The sequence below is a fragment of the Rattus norvegicus genome, chromosome 11 (assembly GCF_021556685.1).
Source record: "Rattus norvegicus strain SHRSP/BbbUtx chromosome 11, alternate assembly SHRSP_T2T, whole genome shotgun sequence".
In the NCBI taxonomy this organism is placed as follows: Eukaryota; Metazoa; Chordata; class Mammalia; order Rodentia; family Muridae; genus Rattus; species Rattus norvegicus.
In genome coordinates this window covers 90,087,849-90,111,771 of record NC_141544.1, presented here as the reverse complement: position 1 = coordinate 90,111,771, position 23,923 = coordinate 90,087,849, and the positions used below count along the sequence as shown (strand labels likewise).

The 23,923-nt window shown below is 46.7% G+C and overlaps 1 protein-coding gene and 1 pseudogene across 27 annotated transcripts in view; one reads left to right on the top strand and one right to left on the bottom strand.

Annotated features, from left to right (window-relative positions):
* Positions 1–23,923, top strand: part of Lpp (LIM domain containing preferred translocation partner in lipoma) — a 633,326-nt gene that overhangs the window by 4,930 nt on the left and 604,473 nt on the right. For 5 of the 27 annotated variants that reach the window (XM_087575790.1, XM_087575775.1, XM_087575791.1 and 2 more), the window contains one exon: positions 19,714–19,938. The gene's annotated coding sequence lies outside the window, so the exon portion shown is untranslated. 27 annotated transcript variants of the gene reach the window in all.
* LOC120095725 (U7 small nuclear RNA) lies at positions 7,541–7,606 on the bottom strand (annotated as a pseudogene).

Genomic DNA, 23,923 nt, shown 5'->3' with positions numbered 1-23,923 from the left:
ATGGCTCTCCCAGGGAATCCTGGGTGTTCTCCTATGGAAAAGTGCATCCTTCCTGTTGGTTCTTGCCCCTCCATGGGCTATGATCCTTCATAAATCTTTTTGGCTCTTGACTGAAAGGAATCAGCGAGGCTCCCCTCTGTCACCTTCCTGCCTCAGGTACACAGTTTTTATTTTATGGCTCAAGAGATGAAAGTCCTATGGCTGTGGTGGTAACATACCCTGACACGTGCAGCTGAAGAGAGTGTTTTGTTTTGGGTAAATAAAGTACACAGGGACAGGAGCATGAGGCAAGGCAGCTGGTCACATTGTATCCACATTTGGTATGTAGAGAGGAGAGAGGGATTCTTGTGGTAGGTTGGTTCAGTTTAAGCTCCCAGCACATTCAATGGTACCACAGATTTTGGGTCAGTCTTTCCACCTCAGTGAGCCTAATGATGATAATTCCTCACAGGGTTCTTCAGAGGCTCAGTTCCTAGATTTCCTAGATCTCACCTACTTGACTGTTAACCATCCCAGGTTCCCTCTTGTCTTTCCTATTCTGAAGTAACTGTTCAGTAAGTCCATGGTGTTTAGAATGTAACAAGATCCACTTCACAGGACAGAGTTGCTTTTCTCCCTCCTTTCTGAGACAGGTTGGCCTTGGCCTTGTACTCACTTAGCAGCTGAAGGTGGTCTTGCCCTCTTATCCACCTGCCTTGACCTCTCAGGTGCTGTGATCGCAAGGGTTTGCCACTAGGTCTGGATCTCTTCTTTCCCTTAAATGGACAATTCTAAACTTTCCTAACGCTGGGACGCCTTAATAAGCTCCTCCTGTGGCAGTGATTCCCCAACCATAGATTTATTTTCAATACCGCTTCATAACTGTGATTTTCCTACAGTTACGCATTGCAGTGTAAATACCTGATATGCAGATGGTCTTAGACAACCGATGTGCAAACACTGATCTCCAAAGGGGTCATGACCCAAAGATTAAGAACCGCTACACGTGTAACTCAGTGGTAGAGCCCTTGCGGAACGTTTGCCAGACTCTGGGTTCAATCCTCAGCAAGAAGAAAAGCTTCCGAAGTTTGCAAGGATGTCCGCATGTAGATGGTGGCATTCACAATGCCGGGAAGAGGGCCTGGCATGTGACAGCTACTCTGGAAATATTGACTGCCCGAAGAGGGGGCAGCGTTGTTAACTGCAACCACAGGATGTAGACACGGGGAAGGACCAGTGCTTTAGAGCCTGGAGCGTGCACAGACTTGGGACTGAACTGAGTGTATTTGTATCAGGTGGCACTCACCAGTCAGGTCACAGGGAAGCCTCAGGTCTAGGAATGAGTGGGGCTTGCTGGATTAGCCACGATAAAGGCTCATTACAGGGCACTTCCTCATGCACGCAGGTGGTTCGTGATCCTCGACTGCACCTCTCTGCCTTCTGGATGTACGCCTGTTTTCTCACCTGAAGTCATAGCGGCGGGCTTTCGGAAACCTTATTCTCAAGGGCAGAGGTCCACTTTGTGCAGTCAAGAGACTTCTAATTCCTTTTCCTTATTTAACCCTATCTACTCCATAGTCCATGTGGGAGTACATTGCTTACGTCTTGTGTGAAGTTCAATACACATGTCTTGTGTGATTACCACATGTGAGGCAGAAACCAGAGACCCAAGTAGGGCGGGCTGAGGGCCCAGTGCAGTGAGAAAGCAGCCGGTTGGAAGAGCAAGGAAGGCATGGCTGCTCGCCTGAAAGCCCGCTGAAGACAGGCAGTGAAGACCTCTGTGCTGCGTTTCGAGGAATGAATAGACACTCTCATGATAGAAACAAATATTTGGCAGGCGGAGGGGGGGATTGACATGTCGCTATTCTTTTCATTGGTGTGCTCGCGTGCACACGTCTGTGTAGGGCAGAGGACAGAGGACAGCTTGGGAGACTCGATTCTTACCTTCTGTCGCATCCACAGGATTTGAACTCATGCTTGACAGCAGGTGCTTTTGCCAGCTTGAGCCATCTCACTGGCTCATAGGCAAAGGGGCTTAAAAATAGGTACCCAAGCCTGTTTACAGATCTCCGTGAGAGGTGGAACTGGTCAGGGAACCAAGCGCATGAGGTGAGCAGCAGATGATTATGGATCTGTGCTCTAGGCAGAGAGGGTAGCAGGTCAAGAGGTCAAGACTAGCATCTGGGACCCAGCCAAGGAGGCTAGTAAACTGTTCCAGGCTAGGGGAGACCGCCTTTAACTTAGGGAGGAGAGGGAGAGGGAGAGGGGGAGGAGAGGGGGAGAGGGGGGAGGGGGGGAGGGGGAGGGGGAGGGGGAGGGGGAGGGGGAGGGGGAGGGGGAGATTGTTTGAGATTGATTGATTTCCTCATAGTGGCTAATGAGTACTGTCAAATTGCTTAGTTCCTGCTCTCATCACTAATTATTCGCCAAGTTCTCAGTCTTGGCTGAGAAAAACTATTTTCTGGACATGGCAGCTCATAGGCAGGAGAAGAACCCAGGCTGGCATTGAGGGCCTGCTTCCCAAATAAGTATGGGCTCAGGTTTTGGCAGTCAGCATTGTCCTTCTGACTTGACAGATGAGGGAACAGGAAAGCCATAGATTTCCTCAGTAGACCCGGGCCCTTATTCCCAGGTAGGCTGTTCCTCCCAAGTTTTGCTACAGTTTGTTCTATAGGGGACCAAGAATACTTCCCCACCCCAGGGGTGGGGTCATAACGTGGAGATCATTGTGTTGTCTCAGGCTTGAAACTTTTCTTGGTACTTTGAAAACATTAGGATTAAGGTGGTTCAGTTACAGTCGGTGTGGTTTGGGATTTATACGTCTTACTGCTGCTGATGCCTGCCATTGGCTCACGAGAACCCGAGTCCTTACTCTCTGCTAGCTTTCACAATTCCTGAGACAACCCCTGTCACCATTCCTCATTATTCAAGTTTTATTTTATTTTATACCATTCTATTCTTTTAGCTATTCATCATGTAGCCTTAGCTGACCTGAAACTCCCTAAATGGTCCAGCAAGCTCTCCAACTTCCAGACATCCTCCTGCCTCTGCTTCCCTAGTGCTGAGATTACATGTGTGGACCAGCACTCCGGGCTGATTTTTCCTTGTCTCTTTAAACCTGCATATCAGGACTCAGGTCTCCAAGCCCGTTGGTATCTCTTTGCCTTTAATAGCACTTGCCATGTGGGAAATGCATTTTATAATCATTTTTTATTACTTAGTGCCTAGTTGCAACTCAAGAGATATATTGGTGAGATCTGTCTTTCCTGGCAGAGTGGTCAAGAAGTCACGGGTGAAACCTTCCCACAGAGGCACAAGGCTTTGAGTGTCAGAGCGAGAGTTGGACTCATGCCCAAGACTTGTGTTTTTGCTCCTCAAGTGAACAGGAGATGGTTGTTGGGAACGACCTTGCCTCAGATGCACAGGCAGGAAACCGTAATTTCACTGTGGCTTTTAGCAGCGTTAGCTGCCTGTGTGGGGCTTTGAAGGGTTAGCTGGAAAGTGACCGTGTGAATGCTGAGCCCAAAGGTCTGGGATCTAGTGGACTGTCGTTTTGACAGTGCCATCATCAGAGGCGTTTGGTGTAGGGAAAACAAAATGTTCAGTGAGCTTAGTTCAGTTCTGGAACATTCCTGAGCTTCAGTTACCTTCGAAGTAATGATATTACTTTATATAAGTATATATACACACACAGACACACACACACACACACACACACTTACTTTCTGACTCATTACTTTCAAGGTAATGAGTTTCAGATCTCATGATAAATCAGGATGCACTTGTAAGGATGCAAGTAATTCCCATGACGGTGCTTCATGAGCATCGATGGCGGATCTGTGCGGCCCCCTTTGCAGATAGCGAGGACCTAGATTTCCATGGCGCTGAGATCTATGGGTGTGGTCCATTCAGAGTGCCCAGCATGGCATCTGGCACCTGTGGTGACGCTCTCCCCGATGTGAAGAGATGACATCTAGATGTCAGCGCCTCTATGATTGAGCTCACTTGAACCATTTAATAGGGGGACTTCACCTAGGCACGGCTCTGGGACCTCTTGCTAGCAGGAGCACCGCTGTTCGGAGGAGCATGCTTTTTAAGTGAGTGAGAGCTTCAGGCATTCTCAGGCATTTCCAGCTGTGCAGAGTGTTCAGGGAGCAGCTGGGCACTGTTTCTCCTTCCACCATGACTGCCTTGCTCTAGCGTGTTGTTTGTTTGTTTGTTTGTTTGTTTTGTTGTTGTTGTTATGCTTGCATCTTTCGAGCCATAGGATTTTCTTCTCCAGCCACTGACTGTGAAATGGCCTCACCTCTCTCCCGTATAGCTTTCAGTTATTGAAATGGAAAGCTACAACTGACGGGTAGAGCCACAGAATTTTATATGACAGGCAAACTACAGGACCAGGCCAGGCCAGGCCAGGTCCCTTGGTGTCTCAGCACTCTCAGAATGCTGTGCCCTGTGTGTCTTGGTTGAGCAGTTCAGTCCCATCCTGCAGAGAGCTTTTTGGCTGAGGGGAGCCAGTCAGGTGCGTTATGAAGTGCTTTCCGAGTAATAGCTGAGATTACAGCCTGGTGCTACCATGCCTTGCTAGGAATCAAAAGATTTCTGAGTTTAAGGTTTCAGCCTCGATTTCTTTGCGTACGAAAACATCAGCAGTAGGGCTGGTGAGATGATTCACCAGGTAAAGCACTTGCTCTGACCTCTGCGTGTGTGCCGTGGCATGCAGGCATGTGTGTGCACACAACCCAATCGGTGGGTGGGTGAGTAAGTACATAAATAATAATCGTAATAAAATTAAAAGCAGATCTACCGCTGCCTCCTGGGCGAAGCAGCCATCCTGTCTGGCTGTCCTGTGTCTGCCTCTGTCCTTGCTCGCTTCTCAGCAGGGTTCTGATCTGAAGGATGAATCACTTACAGGTTGTTGTACCTCCACGAGAAGGCCGAACGAGGCATTGTTATGTGATGTGCATGATGACTCAAGCTAAGGGCTCAGCAGACAGATGCTGTTTTGTCTCAGGTGTGGTTAGGCACTCACGGAACATGGTTGGATGATCTGCTTTTGGGAAGCCAGGATGTCGAGACTGCCACCACTTCGTTTATTCGGGATGATGAAGCATGTTACCTAGAGTGTGCGACAGTCCTCTGAGGGGCACAGAAGAGGCCTGCTGGGGCTGGAGCTTGTGCAGGAGCTTGCTGGGAGTGCCTGGGGTTGTTGAGACACTGGAGAATGGGAAGGCTTAGGTCTAGATGTGATAGGTGGCAGAAATTGCTCTCGCTACTAAGAGTTTGGAAAGATTGATTGTCTCTGTGTACTTTAGCTGGGTTCCTGGATCTGTTATTTTCCATGCTGTGGCCCATCTTGATAATGATCTCTAACTATAACTGTGGAAGCTCAGTGCTGTAATGAATAAAGTGCCAGGCGCTCACAGTGTTACCCACACTGACTGTTTCTAATGAATTTCCACTAAGTGCCGCCTTGTGTACCTTCCAGGAAGAAAACAGTTTTGCTGGCACCTGGACCTTCTGTCTTGTTTGGTATGAAAAGGAATCAGTTTCAGGGACTATAGTAAGGTGTAGCCACCCAGAGATCAGGGTGTTCTCTGACTCATGGGAAAGGTAAACTCTGTGGTGACCAGACAGGTAAGTGGTACCTTTTCTTAGATTGAGGTGAAAAGGAGGTCAGCCTTCCAGTAGTTTGCCATTTCCCTCCCTTGCCTGGAGGTTAGCCAATTCACTTGAGAGGATTAATGTTGGCAATTGACAGAACCCTAAAGGTAGAATACATTTACTCATCAAGTTAGCCCATTCGTATATTCATTAGCACGTGGTGACTTTACAAATATGTGAGTATCTTAGTTGTTATGTTCAAACACAGTGACCAAAAGCAGCCTATGGAGGAACAGGTTCATCAGGTCACTGAGCAGGAAGGCAGGACAGAAATTTGAGGCAGGAACTGAAGTAGACACTGTGGAGGACTGTTGCTTACTGGCTTGCTCAGTCTGCTTTCTTATGCAACTCAGAACCATTTTGTAGGGGCGATGTTTCCCTACTGTTCATGTACCCACCTAGTCAGTCACCTTTCAAGAAAATGCACCATAGACTTGCCTACAGGAAAACTTTAAATGTGTGTTTTTAATTAAAGCTTCTTTTTCCCAGGTATACCTAGGTTCATGCTGATAAAAACTACTAAGCACAGTAAATGCTACCATGGCTTAGGAAGGAAACCCGAGTGCTGGGCAAGCCCGAGATAACCATATAAGTTGTCAAGACAGTGTGCACATGGGAGACTATGGCAGAAAGACCCTGAGTTCTATGTCTGCCTGGGCTACAGGAAGTTAGATCTCATGTTAGAAGAGAAAAGCACAATTCTGTGTAGCTAATACCTGCAGGCTGTGATTTGCTAGTGACCAGCTCCAGGGCCCTTTACAGGGAGGCTCTACTGCTGGGAAGGATGTTACATTTGAGTGAGCATTGAAGTCTGAGTGGGAGTTTAGTGAGCTGGGGAGGTGAGGGAATTTATAGGGGGAGGTAACATGGGCGGAGACCTTTAGTTGATGAACTGTATGATGTCTGGGGAAGTTGGGTTTATGGGTGTGGCCTACAAAACAGAGAGGCCGTGTGGATGGTGGGTGCCAGCATAACTCTGATAGGACTTTATTTTCCTCTTCCCAGGGTCTTAGAGAGGTGTGTTACTCACTGTTTTCTATTGCTACGGAGAGATGCCATGGCCAAGGCAGCTCATAAAAGCACACATCTAATTGGGGACTTGCTTACAGTTTCAGAGAGTTAATCTCTGACCATCATGGTAGCAGACATGGTGCAGAGAACAATTGAGAGATCACATCTGATCCCACAAGTCTCAGAGGACATTGAGCCTGGCGTGGTCTCTTGAAACTTCAAAGCCTACAAGGTTATACCCCTCAGTAGTGCCACCTCTTCTAATCCTTCCCAAAAGGTTCACCAAATGGGGATCAAGGGGTCAAACATATGGACCTGTGAGGTCCATTTTCACTCTAGCTGCCATAAAGGGTGACAAACTATTCTTAAGGACAATATCAACCCTTTGTTATCTTGTAAAGACCCTGGGAAACCTGTTCAGTGTGAACATGTATGGACTCTTCGGGAAATAGTCCGATCATTGAAGAAATTGGACAATCTAGATTGAAATATTACAGTAAAAATTCAGACTCGTGTGAAGTGCGTTCTACAAGTATAGAGTGTTCTACAATTCTGATGTTTTGTTGTTGTTGTTGTTTTTACTTTCTGGGGAACTATACTTTGAGCATGCCAAGAACCAGCCTCAGGGGTAATGAGGAACAGGGTTGTTTGGGAGAAGCAAAAGAAATGATGTGAAGTCAAAGGATGGAGTGCAAGCTCACAGCCTTGTAGTCTGCTTGAGATGGCTCCCTAGGCAGCTCTCTGTGGATAGCTCTTGGCTCTGAAGTCTGCCTGAGACAGCTCTCTGCTAGAGACGATTCTGTCATGCGAGAATCAATTCTAAAAGCTCTCTGGATAGCTCACGAGTTTCCCAACCAAAGTCAGAAAAGCTGCTAGAAAAAAAAATCTTGGATTTTTCTGACCAAAGTCAGAAATCCTGCTAGAAAAAAATTCTCAAAGAGCTGTGTTTGCTCTTCAGAGATCTCCAGAGAGCTCAGCTCTTGCTAGGAAAAAAAATTCCAAAAATAGAACTGCTCTGGTAGCTCATCTCATGCAGACCAAAGCTCAGTCTTTTATTTACATATCAATTCAATTTTTTACTTTAGGGTCCCTTTTGATTATCCCATGAATTAGCATTTTATGACCTTAGCCCCTTGATTCTTTTTTTTTTTTTTTTAGGAGCTGGGGACCGAACCCAGGGCCTTGCGCTTGCTAGGCAAGTGCTCTACCACTGAGCTAAATCCCCAACCCCAGCCCCTTGATTCTTAGAAAAGGATAGCAAGTACACTTTTAAAAACGTGGCAAATGAATCCAGAGATCTGCCTGCTTTTGTAAGCACAAACAGTAAGCTTCCTTGGTGGGATCCAGATCTGAGATCACCATTCCCACCATGTGTGGATCTTAACCAGCTCTGTCCCAGGCTGACCTTCAGCTCAAGAATCTTTCTGCCTTTGTAGGCAAAAACAATAAACTTAGCAGGGTAGGTAACCATCACTCCCCAGTCTCTTTATCTCCTTCCTTAGTATTTTTCTGACAAACTGATTCAGAGTGCCGCGCTGCCTCTGCTCTTTAGGTCCGTGAAGCCCCTCATATAATTTATATCACATCCTTACATTTTGCATAGTTGAGAGATTCTGTTTACGTATTTTCGAACTCATGTTTTCAGAGTTCTTTCCCACAGCCTTCAGGGCTATCCTGAAGGTCACAGCCTTTACCATCTTTGCTAAGGACATAGATACACCCATGCCTCTTGGACTCTTACTGTCTCTGATTATCATGGAGTTATTAACCTTGGCAGAGAGGACATTGTCTGATAACCTTGGGAGGGAGAGTAGTTCCTGATAATCTTGGCCGGGAGAATATTTTCTAAAGGAGGAACATGAAGTAAAAAACATAAACACACACACACACACACACACACACACACACACACACACACACACACACACAAGCATTATGCCCAGCAACTCTGTCAACACTCACAGAGGCTCACACCCTGCTGACTCTTTTCCAGGGGTGGGAACAATGTCACGCCATCCCTTCCACATGGCCATGTAAGATTCGGTATGAATGTCTTCCTTCCTTCCTTCCTTCCTTCCTTCCTTCCTTCCTTCCTTGTTTCTTTTTCCTTTTCTTTTTTCCTTTTTGGTGGATACTTGGGATCAAACCAAGGTTTCTTTGCTTAATGGACAAGCGCTTTACTCTCCTAACCCTTGAACAGCAATGATTACAGAGGTTATTGTATCAGTGAAGCAGGAGACACTGGAGACTTTGGTATTATGATATTAAATTTATCACCAAGTTGTATCTGCATAAAGAAAGCAGAGTCCCTATCCTTGTTTTCAGTCTTGTATATAATTCCTCCCTAGACCCTGTGCTTTGATGCACGCTCATTCTTTTTGTTTGTTTTGTTTTATCTTGTCTGGGTTTTCCTTATGTAGCCAGGCTACCCTTGAGCTTGTGATTTTCCTGTCTCAACCTCTTGAGTGCTGTGATTGTGTGAGGCTTGCCACGTTCATTCCCAAATGAATAGAGTCCGTAGTAAAAGAGGACCACAACCAGAAAGATAATACATAATCCAAATAGGTTGGATTAATTGTGAACCCATTTGGGCATGTGTTTTGGTGAACTAGAGGGACAGATGACATATTTTCCCATTAAATAAAATAGTCAATTTGGATTTAATAAGGTAGTTATCTTCAGGTAATAAAAATTCAACTAACTTGCCATAACTATCTTGTTTAAAGTCAATTAACAGCCGCATATCCCTTACTTGCTGGGTGAAATTTAATAGAACTTCAGTTAAGCATTTATTGCTTATTTAATTCAAAATTAAGTTAATCACCACAGTTAGTAACAACCACTGAGTATTTAATTAACATTCAGCAAACTATCTTATTAAGTCTAAATTAGCTACGGAAAGGTCTTGTTTATCCTTCTCTGTCTCCTTGTGCCCCTTCACCCACCTCTTGCCTCAGCTGCCCCTGAAGGGCACTCGACGTTCTCACCTCTTTCCTTTTCTTGTTTTCCATCTCCTTTACTGTGAGACTCAACTTGCATAAAGGACCAGACAAGGCAGGGGTCTTTATGGGAATTTGTGGTTGACATACAGCTTTTCCATTTGATGCCTTTCCACCCTCCTTTTCAAGGATGACCGAGTGCCTCCTCTGTGTGAGCCATTCTTTTAAACACTAAGGAGGAAACAGTGAAGGTTGTCTTGACATTTTCATTTTTTTTTTCATGTAATTCAGAGGAGCTGGTTCAGTTTATTCATCAGATAAGTATGGATGATAGTGAATAGGGCCTCTTGTTGGGTACTCAGGGGAATCCAGACAGGCGTCTGTCCGTAAGGAGGACACACAACCACGCTAGTGGGAGCTGCTGCATAAGAAGGCGTCTTAGGATGAGTGCTCGGAATCCTTGAGACCGTTTCCCAAACTACTAAGCTCGTCTCTGAAAGCAAGGTGAGGGAGTCGAAGTCGAGTAGAATTAAGGGGTCCCCGAACTTTGCTGAATCTTTAGTAACCTTGCAAGAGGATTGTTTCCCAGAGAAAGTATTCCCTTTCTCCCTTTCCCAGCTCAGAATATTTTGAAGGGTTGGTGATTTGTTCTAGAAACTATTTAATCCCAATCCAGGGTTCCTACCCTGCCTTTGACCATTTACTCTCTGGAGAAAAGACTCACATAACATTTGTATTCACAATATAACCAGCACACGAGCTGGGCAGATACCTACCCTCTAGGCTATTAGAATCTACTTTCCTATAGATAACCCCGAGTTATTACTTACTGTGTTTCATCTGGGCTGCTCTTAACTCCAATTGGCCAATTCTCAGGACCACAGTTTCTTGAACTTACCAAACCCATCGTGGCTTTTCCTCCTTCTTTCCCTTCTTTCCCTTCTTCCTCCCTCATGATCTCCTCCCACCCCCAGGCCCAGGAACCCTAAATCCCTCCTATGTCTCTTTTGTGCGGCTATTGGCAGGGTCTGGGTCTATGACAGACTTCTCATGTTTACAAGCTTTTGTTGTGCAAACCTTGTTCCTTGATTTAAAACTGTTAGTTAAATAAAATTGGCGACAGCTAGTTACTGGAGGGATTAGAGGTATGTGGGGTTTGAGTTACCTGGTTGGGGGTGGAGAAGTGAGAGGAGAGAGGAGAGACCAGGAGGAAGCTACCATGAGGGGAGATGATTGATGAGCACATGGCCAGGAGAAACACCAAGTATCTGGGGCACACTGCTGGGGAGGTAGCCAGGGCAGCAGTTAGAAGAGTAGAATAGGGGTTGATCCCCCCAGTAATTGTCAAAGCCAAATAAAATAGCCAGAGTCTGAGTCTCATTTGTTTGTAAGCTAGTTGGGGGATACGCTTAACTTGGTTGTGCTACAGTGATTTAGTTCGCCTTAGTAAACTGATTTGAGTTATGGTACCCGTCTCTCAGCTCTCCTAGCCAAGGAGGACTGGGCCTTCACTCTAGTAGCGGTGATGGAGGATGAGATGTGTTCCGGATGATGTCTGACTTCAGTGCTGTTGCTGGAGTGAAGAAAAACATCAGGTTTTGTTCCCGGTGAGAGGTGGGTCTTACAGACTGACCGAGTAGGCAGAATAACTTACAGGGAGCCAAATAGTCATCAAGCTGCCTGGGTAGAGATCCCCAAGACGGTGACATACCTCACACTAGTTCTTATCATAGCTGGAATCTGGGTGGCAAGAGGCGAGAAACTATTTGGTACCTAACTCTCTGCTCAGGGCCGGTTTCCTTCCAACTGAGCAACTGCCAGAAGTGATCTCCGAGTCTTCTGCAAGGCGGAGTTCTGATGCCCTGCCTGAGCAGAGCCTCATCCTTGAGAACCTGTAACCTGGCTTGAGCGTCAGCCTTGACTCCTGGGTGGCAGCTTCATTCTTCATACTTATAGGTCACTTTTCCTTTATTCTGTTACGTAGCAAGCGCTTCCCCCATTTTTTCTGTCCTCCCCAGCTTTTCTTATTCTGGTGAGTCATGTGTATTTGTGTGACCGTTTTTTATTTGAGTCCAGCTCTTCTTTCCTATATTCTGTCTTACACCTCCCCGCAAACAATTCTACCGGCGTTCTTTCTGGTAGAAGCCAGCAGATGGGAAGCGCTAGATGGGACGGAGATAATCTACAAAATGCGGTCCACCACAGCTCTGAAGATGTGGCCCCAGGTTGCAACCGCTCAGTCCCCGCAGTGCTCTTCTAGTTTCCGCACCTGTATCGAAACAGGTGTAGCAGAAGGACCTGGGAGACTTTTTTCCTCGTTCTATTTTTTGAGTATGAATATTCCCTTATCCGAGCCTGTTTACCTATCAATGAAATGTCACCATTAGGCGTGATGCGTTGAAGTCAGGTGTAAGTAGAAAGGGCACATTTCGAGAAGAAATTGCTAAGCTTTAACGTTTACTAAGCCAGGCTGCAGTAAGCCTGCGTTTACTGTGTCGGCATTCCGAGGGAACTTGGGTGGTGAGCACTGCTGCGTGTCCACACACGGCAGGCGGTCATTGCATGGTTTCCACACTGCAGCGAGGTCTAGATTTCTTTTCTTTAAGTTGCTTTTTATACACCTGCCCTGACTTTTCTTGTCTTCTGCGCTCTTAGTCTCTTTGTTCCTTCCTCCGGCTTCTCTCCACGGCCCATATCTGCTTGGGAACCTTGTAAAGACAAATGGCTGCAATTTGGGGGCAGCCCAAAGGAGGTTTCGGATGTGGCTAGCCACTGGTCCTTCTGAGGGATCGTCAGCTCTTCAGAACCGTTATTTATTGAGCACCATTGTTCAGTGAGGGAGGCCGGTATTGTGCCTTGATTATCTTATAGTGGAGGTAAGGAGAAAGCTTTTCTTTTTCAGATTGATCGAGATATTGTTAGGTGCTCCAGTGTCCTATGACTGTCCCCCCTTCCACCCCCCCCAGACACAGGGTTTCTCTGTGGAGCCTTGACTGCTCTGTAACTCACTTCATAGTCAAGGCTGGCCTCCAACTCACAGGTCCACCTGCCTCTGCCTCCTGCATGCCGGGATTAAAGTGTGCACTACCATACCACGAATGCTCCTACTGAGTCTTCAGTAGCTAGCATTGCAAATCCTGGAATAGCAAACCATTGTTTTGCCATCTTCTAGAACTGACAGTTCAGAAATGCAGCACCATCAGGGAGCAGGCTGGAGGTCACACTGTTCACTCGAGTACAAGTTTTCTAGAACGATGTGCCAGGAAAGGCAGTGTTCAGGACAGGCACATAGAGTGTGCTTAGATGTGAAAGGCCATTCGTTGATAATGCAGTAAGGTCTGGTTCTCCAGTGAGATTTTCACCGTCTTAAGAAGCTTGTTGCTGAGTCTGAATCTTAAGTGCAGTAATCCCATTTCGTTTCTCGTGATGAGTTTTCGTTAGATCCACACAGGTCAGCCATGTGAAGGTTCTGGAGGTGTTTGGAAAACGTTGATTTATCATGTATTGTGGAGGAGCAGGGGTTTCCTGAGCGAATCTGCCTAGATTTGTGTCTGGCTCTTTACAAATGTCTCAGCTTGCTACTTTGTCCCTTTAGGTCTCTGCTCTTTAATCCATCTGTCTAAAAAACGTGTCTCACACTGTTGACAGAGCAAGGGAGTTCATGCGTATTAGGCACCATTGTTGTGTCTTGTCCTGGCGATTTGGAAAACACAAGAGCCTGCCTAGATGAATGGGGATCCTCTGTAGTTATTGTTCTCTCAGCAAATAAACTTAGAATTTTGCGGACAGGAAAACCTCGAGCCCTGTAGAGTGTATTTCCACACACTTCACCCCCGTGTTCCACAGTTTTGACATCTTACGCTGTTACCGGGTGTTCGTCAACACGAAGGCTGACAGCAGTACCCTCCTGGGAACACATTCTATACTCACTCTGTGTTGACTTCACCGGGTTCTGCGTGAACTTCCTCCCCCTATCCAAGATCCAGTCGTGGGTACCATTCTACATGCAGTTCTCATCTCTCCCCAGTCAAGAGCTTTCATTTTCTATGCTATTCAAAAGAAGATGCTTTATGGGACAGTCTGGTGCAGCCTGTGATGTGGAGTGAGTAAAGTGGGCTGGTTAAGGATAGAGTGGGATGGGACCTAGTTTGAAGGCAGCCCATGCCCTTACTTTCAGAGGGAAGAGAGACCCTAGGGAGTCAACCAAAAGGCTGTAGACATTCCTTGAGTCCTGCTATTGAAGGAAGGACTGAACAACACCCCAGATATCCCAGATACCTTCATTTGGATTCAGTCTCATGACCCTCTTCCTCCTAATCTTTGAAACGGGCACCGTGACCTTCAGTGCCTTAAAGGATTGACCTTTACAGAACAACAGTTTTACTTTGTGAGTTGTTTATATCAGCAGCAGCTCAGAACACATTACGTTCTCAAGCCATGTTTGCAAGAGAAGCCCTGCAAAGTGGGAACCACCCCTAGAATTTAATTCAAGAAGACCGGGGGGAAGTTGATGAAAAAAAAAAACCAGGAATGCTCATTCATAAGGAAGTCTGTGCTGCATGGAGTGGAACCAGCATTGGAGCTGCTGATAAGCAGGATGTACTGTCTGTTTTATTCCTGGAGGCTTTTATCATACAATACAACCTTATGTGGCAGCCTGATTTTCACACAAATTGGATCCCAAAACTTCTTACAGGAATTAAAAATACAAACTCGTGGGCAGTATGTGTTTTATAAATTACACAAAACAGAAGTGTAAAGACATGGCGTAGTGAGAACAGGGGAGCCTGCGGATGGGCACTAACTGGCACCTAGGGGAAGGCAGGGAGGAGGCAGCAGCCATGGCACGGGAGCCAGGAAGCCTCGTCAGGCAGCAGATACACAGCACTGTCAGTGCCAGCAGGATTAGAGGAGGGGGTCCTGCCGAGGGGAGTGGGGCCAGGGGTGGGCAGAGGCTGAACTCTTGGGCAGCAAGTCCTCTGAGTCTTTCTTGTCTTGCTGGTGAATGGAGCTGGCTGACACAGAACTTCCGTGCCCTGCCTCTCTCATTTTACCTTTGTCCCAGCAGACCCTTGGTTTGGATTGCCCTTCCCCTTTGTCACCGCTCCGAACCCAAACTGATCTTCAGGGTTCAGTGTGGTAATACCATCTCCATGAAGCAAGCCATGATCCTGTGTATCTCCCCAACACAGGAATTAATCCTTTCTTACCCACCATGACCTTTTTCTTTACCCCTGAGTGCTGCTTTTATTGTAGTCGCCCCTTGGCTTGACTCGGTTGTGGCTTTTCCGTTCTTTAGAGTGTTCGTTCCTGCCTGGAGTGAGGCAGATAAATAGTAGATAGATACTTGAAGAACGGATGTGTGTGTGCATGCATGGGTGTAGGGGTTGGTTTTCTGATACGTGTATTAAATTCAAACCTAGTTCTTCTAGGCTAGGGTTTTAACTTCTCCATATCTACCTCTTCTCATAACACAGTAGCAGTTCATTCATTCTCTCATTCATTTGTTCATTTATTTGTTTATTCCATGGTAATTTTAGGTACTAGGTCAAGAGTTGTGGGACTTAACAGTCCATAGTGCTTTTTGGTATATTATCGTACTTTTAAGCTTTGTCTAGATTGTTCTATTCTTCTTTTGTTTATTTTTGTAATTATTACAAAGCCCAGTCTGGCCTTGAATTCCTGATCTTCCTGCCTCCTTCTCCCTAACATGAGCTTTACAGGAGGACAGTGCATGTCCTCCTTGGATAATTTTATTGTTTTGATATCAAACAAGAAATGATTTGTTACACGTGTATCTCTGGCATAAATGCTCTAACCCATTCCAGTGAGTTTGTATTAAAAAAAGAAAAAGACAAAGGTCTATTTTTAAGATTTTAGAGTAATTCTTTATTGACTTACCTCAGGAATAATCTCCCTTACAGGTTTTTTTTTTTTTTTTTTTTTTTTTTTTTTTTTTTTAAGCTTGTGCCTGATGCCCATGTTTAAAAGGCTGATCCTTCTTCTTCATGTTTTGATTTTTCTTTTTAAGTACAGAGACAGATATGTACTGCTGAGGTGGTAAGTGGAATAAAGTTCCCTGGAGGGAACTGACTCTGTCTTCTGGTCCTCCATATCAATCACAGGAGGAAGCTGTCAGACTCAATCACATGAACTACCCAGCTGACTTACATTCATGCAAGACCAAAGTCAGAGTGGAGGGAATGTGTGTGTGTGTGTGTGTGTGTGTGTGTGTGTGTGTGTGTGTGTGTGTGTGTTTATGTCTGTATGTATGTGTGATGCGTGTGTGTGTGTGTGTGTGTGTGTGTATGGTTTGTGTGGGAGAGGTGTGTGTGTGTGATATGTGTATGTCATTGTATGTGTGATGTATGTGATGTATGTGATATGTATGTGTGCTGTGTGTGTGTGTGTGGTGTATGCGTATGGTGCGTGTGTGATGTGTTTGTGTGATGTATGTAAGTGTGTGCGCGTACATATGTCTGTGGGAGTGCGGGGATGGTGGTGGTGCCAGGCCATGTAAGGAAGCTTTAGGTACTTTGAATGGTAGAACTGTTCTCTACCAGTGGTTCTCAGAGTAGGAAATCAGTCACTGGTGGATTGGGTGGCTCTCCCTACCTCCCCAGAGGCTCTAACAATACAATTAGGATTTTATGTATTTGGATTTCTAAGAAGGTCATGGACACTGCCAATGCTGAAGAGAACTGCTTCTGGTTGAATCCAGCTTCTGGTCCTTCCCCTTTTGTTATTAAAAATGAATAGATGGAGAGACTAGACTCTGAAGCTTTGTGGGAAGCACTGGCTTGCCAGGCCAGTTAGAGTCAAACCACAAGGGCTGACTCTAGACCACACCCTACTCTACCAGCAGTAGTCCAGCAGCGATACCAGTCCTAGCTCTAATCAGAGTCAAGTCAGTTTTATTGACTTTACCTGGCCTGGTTGTCTTTTCAGGCCCTTCTGTTTGGTCCTCTCCAGCTAAGTGTTCACATGGATTTACCCAGTATTTATTGGCCACTGGTATGCATTTGGGTTTGTGTTTGGACTTGAGGTTATATAGCACAGATTATCTAGCCGCGATTACGGGTCAGAATATTAGTAATTAGTTTCACAATTTCTAACCTGACAGCAAGGGTAGCCTTCCCCTCTCATGGTTATAAATGGAGGCCTAGGCAAGTTTCGTCCCTTACTGAGCACCTCCTTCTGTACAGGTGGTTTTCTAGAAGATGGAGCTGGAGGAGACAGCTAGGATTTAATGCAATCCGCACAAAGTTAGGAATTAGGAGGGCTGGGATTGAGCTCAGGTGTGGGCCTGGATAAGTTCCCCTCCGACCTGTAATTTGAAGTGGGCAAACACAGAGGCCAGACAGTAGAACAGTAAGCAAGGTGCAGGATAGGAAGTGGTGGGGAGAAGTAGGAATTTGACCCTTAGCTTTTGAATGGCTGAACTGTCTCTGAAGTTCGAGAAGTATTACCAGATCCTGAGTACCACATTGATGTGGAATTACTCAGGTATATAGAAGGATCCTGGTAGAAGGCCTGGGTACCTAAAGATTGGCAGCCAGACCTAGAGGTCATCCACTGACAAGTGAGTGGGTAGCCCAGCCCAGGGAGAGGCTTGCTCCAAATTCAAGAGAGGACGTCTCTCTTCCATGGCAAGGCTGCTGCCAGAGAGGGTGGGCTCCTTGGCGTAGGTTTTATTGTCTGTGCACTGTAATGGAAACAGCTGCTGGAGCCTGGGACCATGAGAAACATCCCTGGTTCTGAGTCCTAGACTGCGTTGGTGGGTAAAAGGAAGTTAGGTGGTTCAGACCCATTCTGACTTTGGCACCTTGATTTCTGAGAGCCTGGGCTACTTCGTGTTTGCCAACCTCACAGAAACTAGAGATTCCTGAGTGTCAGACTGTAGGCATGTCTCTGGGTCATTTTCTTGAGTGATAATTGATGCACGAGGGCCTAGCCCACTGTGGGTGGTGCCGTCCTGCAGATGCATATGGGGTATATAAGAGAGGTGGCTGACCATGAGTTCCTGTGCAGTCTAGTAAGCAGCGTCCCTCCATGGTTCTGGCCTCCAGCCTCCTGTTTCATCTCCTGCCCTGACTTCTCCCAGTGACCAAGTCTAGTCTGGGAGACATAGTAAACCTTTTCCTCCTCAGTTGGCTGTGCTTACTGATTATCACAGCAGCCGAGTAGGACATCACCTGTAGCACTGAGGGGATTGGGCTAGAAAGACTGGCTGTGACTGCTGTGTCTTTTGTGAGGAATTCAGGAGCCAAGGGAGGCCCCTAAGTTAGCTAGAAGTTGGGAATACCGAGGAACCCAGAGTTTTGCTGTTCCAGGAACTTCAACTTTCTCGTGTGTCAAGTGGGTGGTGTGGTGATAGAGATTGTGTTGATGCTGACACTGTTTGGGCTGACGATTGAAGAACTTGGCTGTAAGGCACTTCATGTTCGTTAAACCTTAGAGCTGTCCAACTGAGTGCATGTACCAGAGAGCAGGGGAGGATTGTGGGATGGACAGAAGGAGCTCTGCCGGGGACTCTAGATCATCTATCTGGAGAGGACTTTGGTGGCTGCTGTCTAAGGTGGGACAATGGCTCTGGGATCCTGACTATGGACTCTGGTGGCATCGTTGGGTCCATGTGAAGCTCTGGCCCATTGGTATGAAGTCTTTCTTTCATTCTTGTCCATATCTTTGCTGCATGGATGGACTCCAGAGACCCAAAAGGCAACACTGGGTTTATAAGCGTGAGAAGCATGTAACTGTTGTGGTCTCACTCCCGTAGGGTGTCTGTCGGGCCGTGAGGGAGCCTCTGGGGTTTCTAGGTGCTCTTGTTATATCCAGGCCTTAGTGATTCCAGACCTTGGTGAATCATCTGACTTCATAGGTCAGGGGAATGATGCCCACTGGGAACCTGGCTCTCGTCAAAGTCACTTCAGGGCATAGGAATTGACCCTGGAAGCACCATTTCCCTTTGTCCTTCCTAGTGTTTGGCTGGGACTCTCACAGGCTGGAGGTCTGTCTCTCCCCTTTTCTCTATTGCCAGGAGCTACCCCGCCGTGCACCTTGTTGGTAGTTGGCCGCTCACTTTCCCACGGTGTTGGAATCTTTCTTTTCTGAAGTCACAACAGAAGGCAACATCATCTCTTTCCAACAGTGTTTGTCTTCTGCTCCCCATTGCTTTTCCTTGTGACACTGTATCCCCAGCCACCTTTAAGTCTCTGGTGCCCTTGACTCTCGGTCACACTGTTGGCTAATCGGTGTGGGAAGCTAACAGGGGTTTTTATTTTTATTTTTTTTTTAAAGACTAACAGTCTACCTGTTGAACAGTAAGGACACTTGTCAGCCTTACCTTTCTTGTCTGTCACTCTAGAGTCCCAGGACAGACATAAAGAGTGTCATTTCTGCCTGGGTAGGAGGTCGTGTTTAGCACAGGGAACAGACGTGCAAGCAGAATTGGGCCGGCGTTGAAGTACTGTTATGTGGTTGTGTATGTGCAGTACTCGGAAGGAGTTACCCAGTAGTTGAGAGAGTAGTTGCCCATATGCATATGGTCGCTTAGTGGTGGCGTGGACGTGTGACGTTAGGCCAGGGAGGGGCAGAGATACTGAGACCGATTGCGATTTTGAGAACTCTGATGTGGGTCCTCATTATTCAGACCTTCCTCATTTCCTAATGGCCGTCGAAGCACGACACCCCGTTGGATTTGCCACCGCTCCCCCACGGGCACACTCAGTCTTCAGGAGTCACTTGCTGCAGTATTGTCTCACTGTAGCCTCTGTGTCCAGCTTCTTTCCGTTCCCCGTTACGGCAGCCCCCTGTCATAGCTCTCTGTTCCTCCTTGCAGGCAGGCCCCTGTTCTCCCCTCTCCTGTTCTCTCCCCTCATCCCCCTCCTCTGGCCTGGGAAGGTTGTGTACATCCACTTTGCCGTGGTTCCCTAGGAATCCAGAGCCCCTCCCCGCTGGGGTACTCACCGTGGGCCACTCTTGTTTGCCTGGTACATTTTCTGCCCTTAGAGTTTCCCTTGCTCTGCATTTCCATTTAAAGCCCTCTTGAGAGGCCCGGGCGTCTCCTGCCAGCAGCGTTCCTTCTGCCTTACTGGAACCCCTCTTCGTATCCTGCTAGGAATCCAGTCACGAGTGGGCCTCAGCAGACTCTTCCTCAGCCTCCTGTCTCCACCAAGACTGTGCCCTCCGACTGTGAGAAGTGACACGGTGACCTCATTTCACCTCACAGAGACCAGCCAGCGATTCCTTCCTAGCGTCTTCTCTGCTCCACTGGGGGGACCTTTCCCTCCTCTGCTTTTCCTGGTTCTGCCTTGATTCTCCAGCTGGATTATGACGCCCTCAGGTAGTCTCCTCCATTGGGTACCTGTCCATAGCAATCACATGTTACCAAGCACTGTCAGGAGGAAGCCAGAATGGTCTTTCAGAAATGGTTGGCCAATAATACGTTTACTTCCAGACACAAGTCTATGTATGGCCTTGTCAGAAGAGAATTCAGGGGAACCATTTGGGAGTGGAAATGGGCCTAAGACACTTAGTTCTCTTCAGCCCTGCCCAGTGTATCTCACTTCTGCTGTGATTAAGGGCACTTTAGAAACCTGTTCCCTTTCAGCTTCTAGCTGGCTTCCTGCCTTCGGCCTCACCGTCTTGCTTGTCTCTGGGTCAGATACTACACTAGGCATACCTTAGTTCTACCCTCTTCTGACCTTGACCTGGTGCCCAAGATTTCCTCTTGCCCTTGGCACCTGTGCACCTGCTTTGCTCCCCACCCCTACCCCCCAAAGGGTATCTCTTGTTCCATTGTCTTATGTGTGTGTATTCCCATGGTGCCTTGCAGGCCCAAGGGACTGCCCCTTCCTTCTGTCTGGTAAATGCCTGCTCATCCCTCAAAGCACAGCGCAGATCTAACTTCCCCAGGAAAGAGCGAAGGCAGAAACAAACCCAAGAAGGTTTGCTATGCATCGTATTTTTCTGTAATAAAAGTAGTGCCACATGCTCATAATAGAAAAATTAAAAAGCAAAACCATGTAAAGGAAGTGAAAATCGCTCATAAATCCATGTTTTAAAGACAAGCACTGTTTATGTTTTTAATACTGTTTCGTGAGTCGTTTTTATTACATTTTATGCACCTGTGTTATACTGACTTCAGTCTTACCGAGTGCATGGTTTTATGTCTCAGTAGTACCTTCTCGTGACACGAAGGGGCCTTCATACGTGTGATGACTGCAGATTTTGCCGTCATAAGAGAACATGGTGATTTGTTTGGTACCACTGAGCAGCACTGTCCTAAACTCCGGTGTTAATTACCCGTGGCGTGTGTTTTCTAAGCTAGATTATTAGGAGGTGCACTTAATCACATGAAGGTCAAGAGCTGTCTTGACCCTTAATTTCAAGAGAAATTTGTGGTCACCAGGCAAAGTTCGAAACATCTGGGAATGTACCAGAGGAAAATAAAAACCACCTGTGGCTACTTGTAGTCGCTAATCTGAAATTTGGTATTAATTGAATCTGTGTATCTCTTTTTACCCAAGGAGTCCTAAGATATTGTCTATAAATGGCCAGATAGAAAAATATATTAGACTTTCTAGGAAAATATATACTAGATTCTGTAGGGTAATATCATGTCTGTCTGTCTGTCTGTCTGTCTGTCTGTCTGTCTGTTGGCTCCATGCATCTGTGTAACCCTGGCTGTCCTAGAATGTGCTATGTAGATCAGGCTGGCCTCAGACTCTAAGAGATCTGCCTGTCTTTGCCTCCCCAGTTCTGGGATGAAATGAGCATGTGTCACCATGTCTTGGCCTTTCTTTTCAGTTCTTCTATAAATGTACTGTTCTTGGGGAATAGATCTATAAATGCCGTTTGTAGATCTTGTTCTTAAACATGGGGCTGTTCGCTTTGCTGTGAGTGGGGGCTGGGTATAGTGCTCTCTTCTGTAGAATCTTGAGGGGTTCTTGAGAGAACTCCACTCAGGTGAAGTCAGGATTTTTGCTTGACTGTGCACTACAAAAGAATTTCAGGATGAGTCACTGTGAGGCAAAGTTAGATTTCATTAAGATATTTTAAACGTAGATTCGAGCATGGGTGTTAACACACACTCAAGTGTAAGTGCAGGCTTCTCAAGACAGCCATTTAAGCATCTTGGGAACAGCTGTACTATAATCGATGGTTTCTAGGAGACCCTCTTTCTATCCTTTACCTTTCTCTTTTTTTCTCTTTCCTTCTCTCCACCCCCTCCGGTAAAGGAGATCATAGAGTGTTTCTCAAAGAACCTTGGGTAGGATTACAACATGAAACCAAGGGTTACAAAGGTTGCACAAGGGGGTCAAGGCTTGTCTTTTACTGAAAAGGGAGTTTATAGTCACACTCGGCTCCTAGAAAATACACAGTGAAAAGATGCTGTGAAAAGAGAAAGGCCAAGTTTGGTCATAAACGTTTAGGCCTTAAGCATGCTATTTTAGTATCTTGGAGACAGCTCTGCAGGAAGGAAGACTGACCCTACACTGACAACCACCACAGCAGACTTTGTTAATTGTGCCGGGATTGTTGGCTTTTAACTGGCTAGAGGTTTCCACCTGCTTCTGGGTGATGAGCTCCTCTCTGTCTGTCTCTTGCCTCGGGGTCATTCTGTACCTACTGTTCTGTAGTCTCTCTTTTGCAATTTAACTACGTCATCATGGTGCTTTTGTTTCATGCTGGCCAAATATAATGAATAGTTCCCTCCTGGGGTGGCACAGTATCTTGACCTCTGAAACAGACCTTCAAGCAACTCTTCCTGCGCTCACTGAGTTATCTCTTTCCAGTTAGCTCTGGTTTTCCAGCCTAGCATTTCCCTGAGCGAAGCTTAGAAGATGGCTAGCCAATCTGTGTAGGAAGGATGTCTTATGCTTCAGGTTTCCTCTGCCAAATGCTTGTGTTCGGTAGCTTGCTGCCAAGATCCGGTTCTTGGGAATAGCCTAGTGGACTAGCATTGTCTTGGACCTGTTAGAAATGCAGCCCCATACCAGCATCTGCAACTTAACCATGCCTCATCATGTCTCCAGACGCTACATACGCACATGGTACTTGCAAAATAGCGCCCTGGGGCTCACCTCCTCCCTGTTGGGCATTTACTTATTTGCAGATAGCCCTTCCCCATTCTTTCCAAGGCTAATCCAGGAATCCACTGGGAAGTCCTCACAGTTGGTCTCGCAAGTGGTGACTACTGTTTTCATCAGGATGGTGGCGGTGGTGTGACGATGCTGGAAGCTGTCAATTAATTTGAGGTGATATGTAAGGATCGGTAAAGCAGTTCTTAAATATCTCAACCAGTTCTAACCCTGGTCCTCATTTCTGCTGAGCTGGCTAAAGGACTGTCAGTCTCAGTCAGTGTTCTGTTGTCCAGGTAAGAAGAGTGAAACCGGAAGAGGCTGTTGTATCCCAAGGTCACAAGGGTTTGAAGAGCAAAGCTAGAACTAGATCAGGTGCCCTTGGCTACAGCAGAGTTTGGAACACTGAGACTACTTGCTAACCTGCCCCGTTGGTGAGGCATAAGAGCCCTTGCCTTTAGAATTCCACGCCTGCTGTGTGAAAAGTGCTGTAGGTAACCTGGCAGTCATGGCTGTGGAGGTCCAGCCATGCTGACTGAGGCAGCTGACCCAGATACCTGCTGTGGCGCCTGAGTCCTCCTTGGCCTTTGTGCAGTGGCGAACAGCACCGTGAATGGCAGGGGCAAGGGAAGCCATGTTCTCCCCACTGTTTCTCTGTGGCTCTGCTTGCTTCTGTGTCAGAGATTTTTAGTGGAAACTCCAGACAGTCTTCTGTTTCTTCTGGTCTGACATGCCTTAGTCAGGAGCAAAGAAAATGGGATATTGGCTGAGGCTCTCCATGAGCCATCCCGTGGAAGGGCTTGCGGATTTCACAGAGGCCAAGGGTGTGATTAGCACTTTGATTGCGTGGCAGGCCGGAATGGGGAACAAGAATAGAACTAATTACCATGATAGCTGCCATTTATTGAGTGCTCCCTCTGCCAGGCAGTCTGCCTGCATCATTTCCTTTAATCCTGTAATAGCCATGAGGGAGGGGATGGGGTGGCCAGTAACTTCCTCAGTGGTCAGCTGGGAGGTGAACTGAGCTCTGCTTGATTTCAGAGTCCTGGTGCTCTGCTTCTCTGGCTGTGCTCACCGCTTCTTAGCTGCCACTCCTAGGGATGTAATCAGGAGGCCCTCGGAGATAGATTGAACTCAGAGAATAATGATAAGAGATGTCAGAAAATGCAGTACACTGGGTGAAGCCGTAAAAGATGCTTTTCATTAGAGGTATTCAAGCCTAGCCAAGGTGGGAATACAGGTATA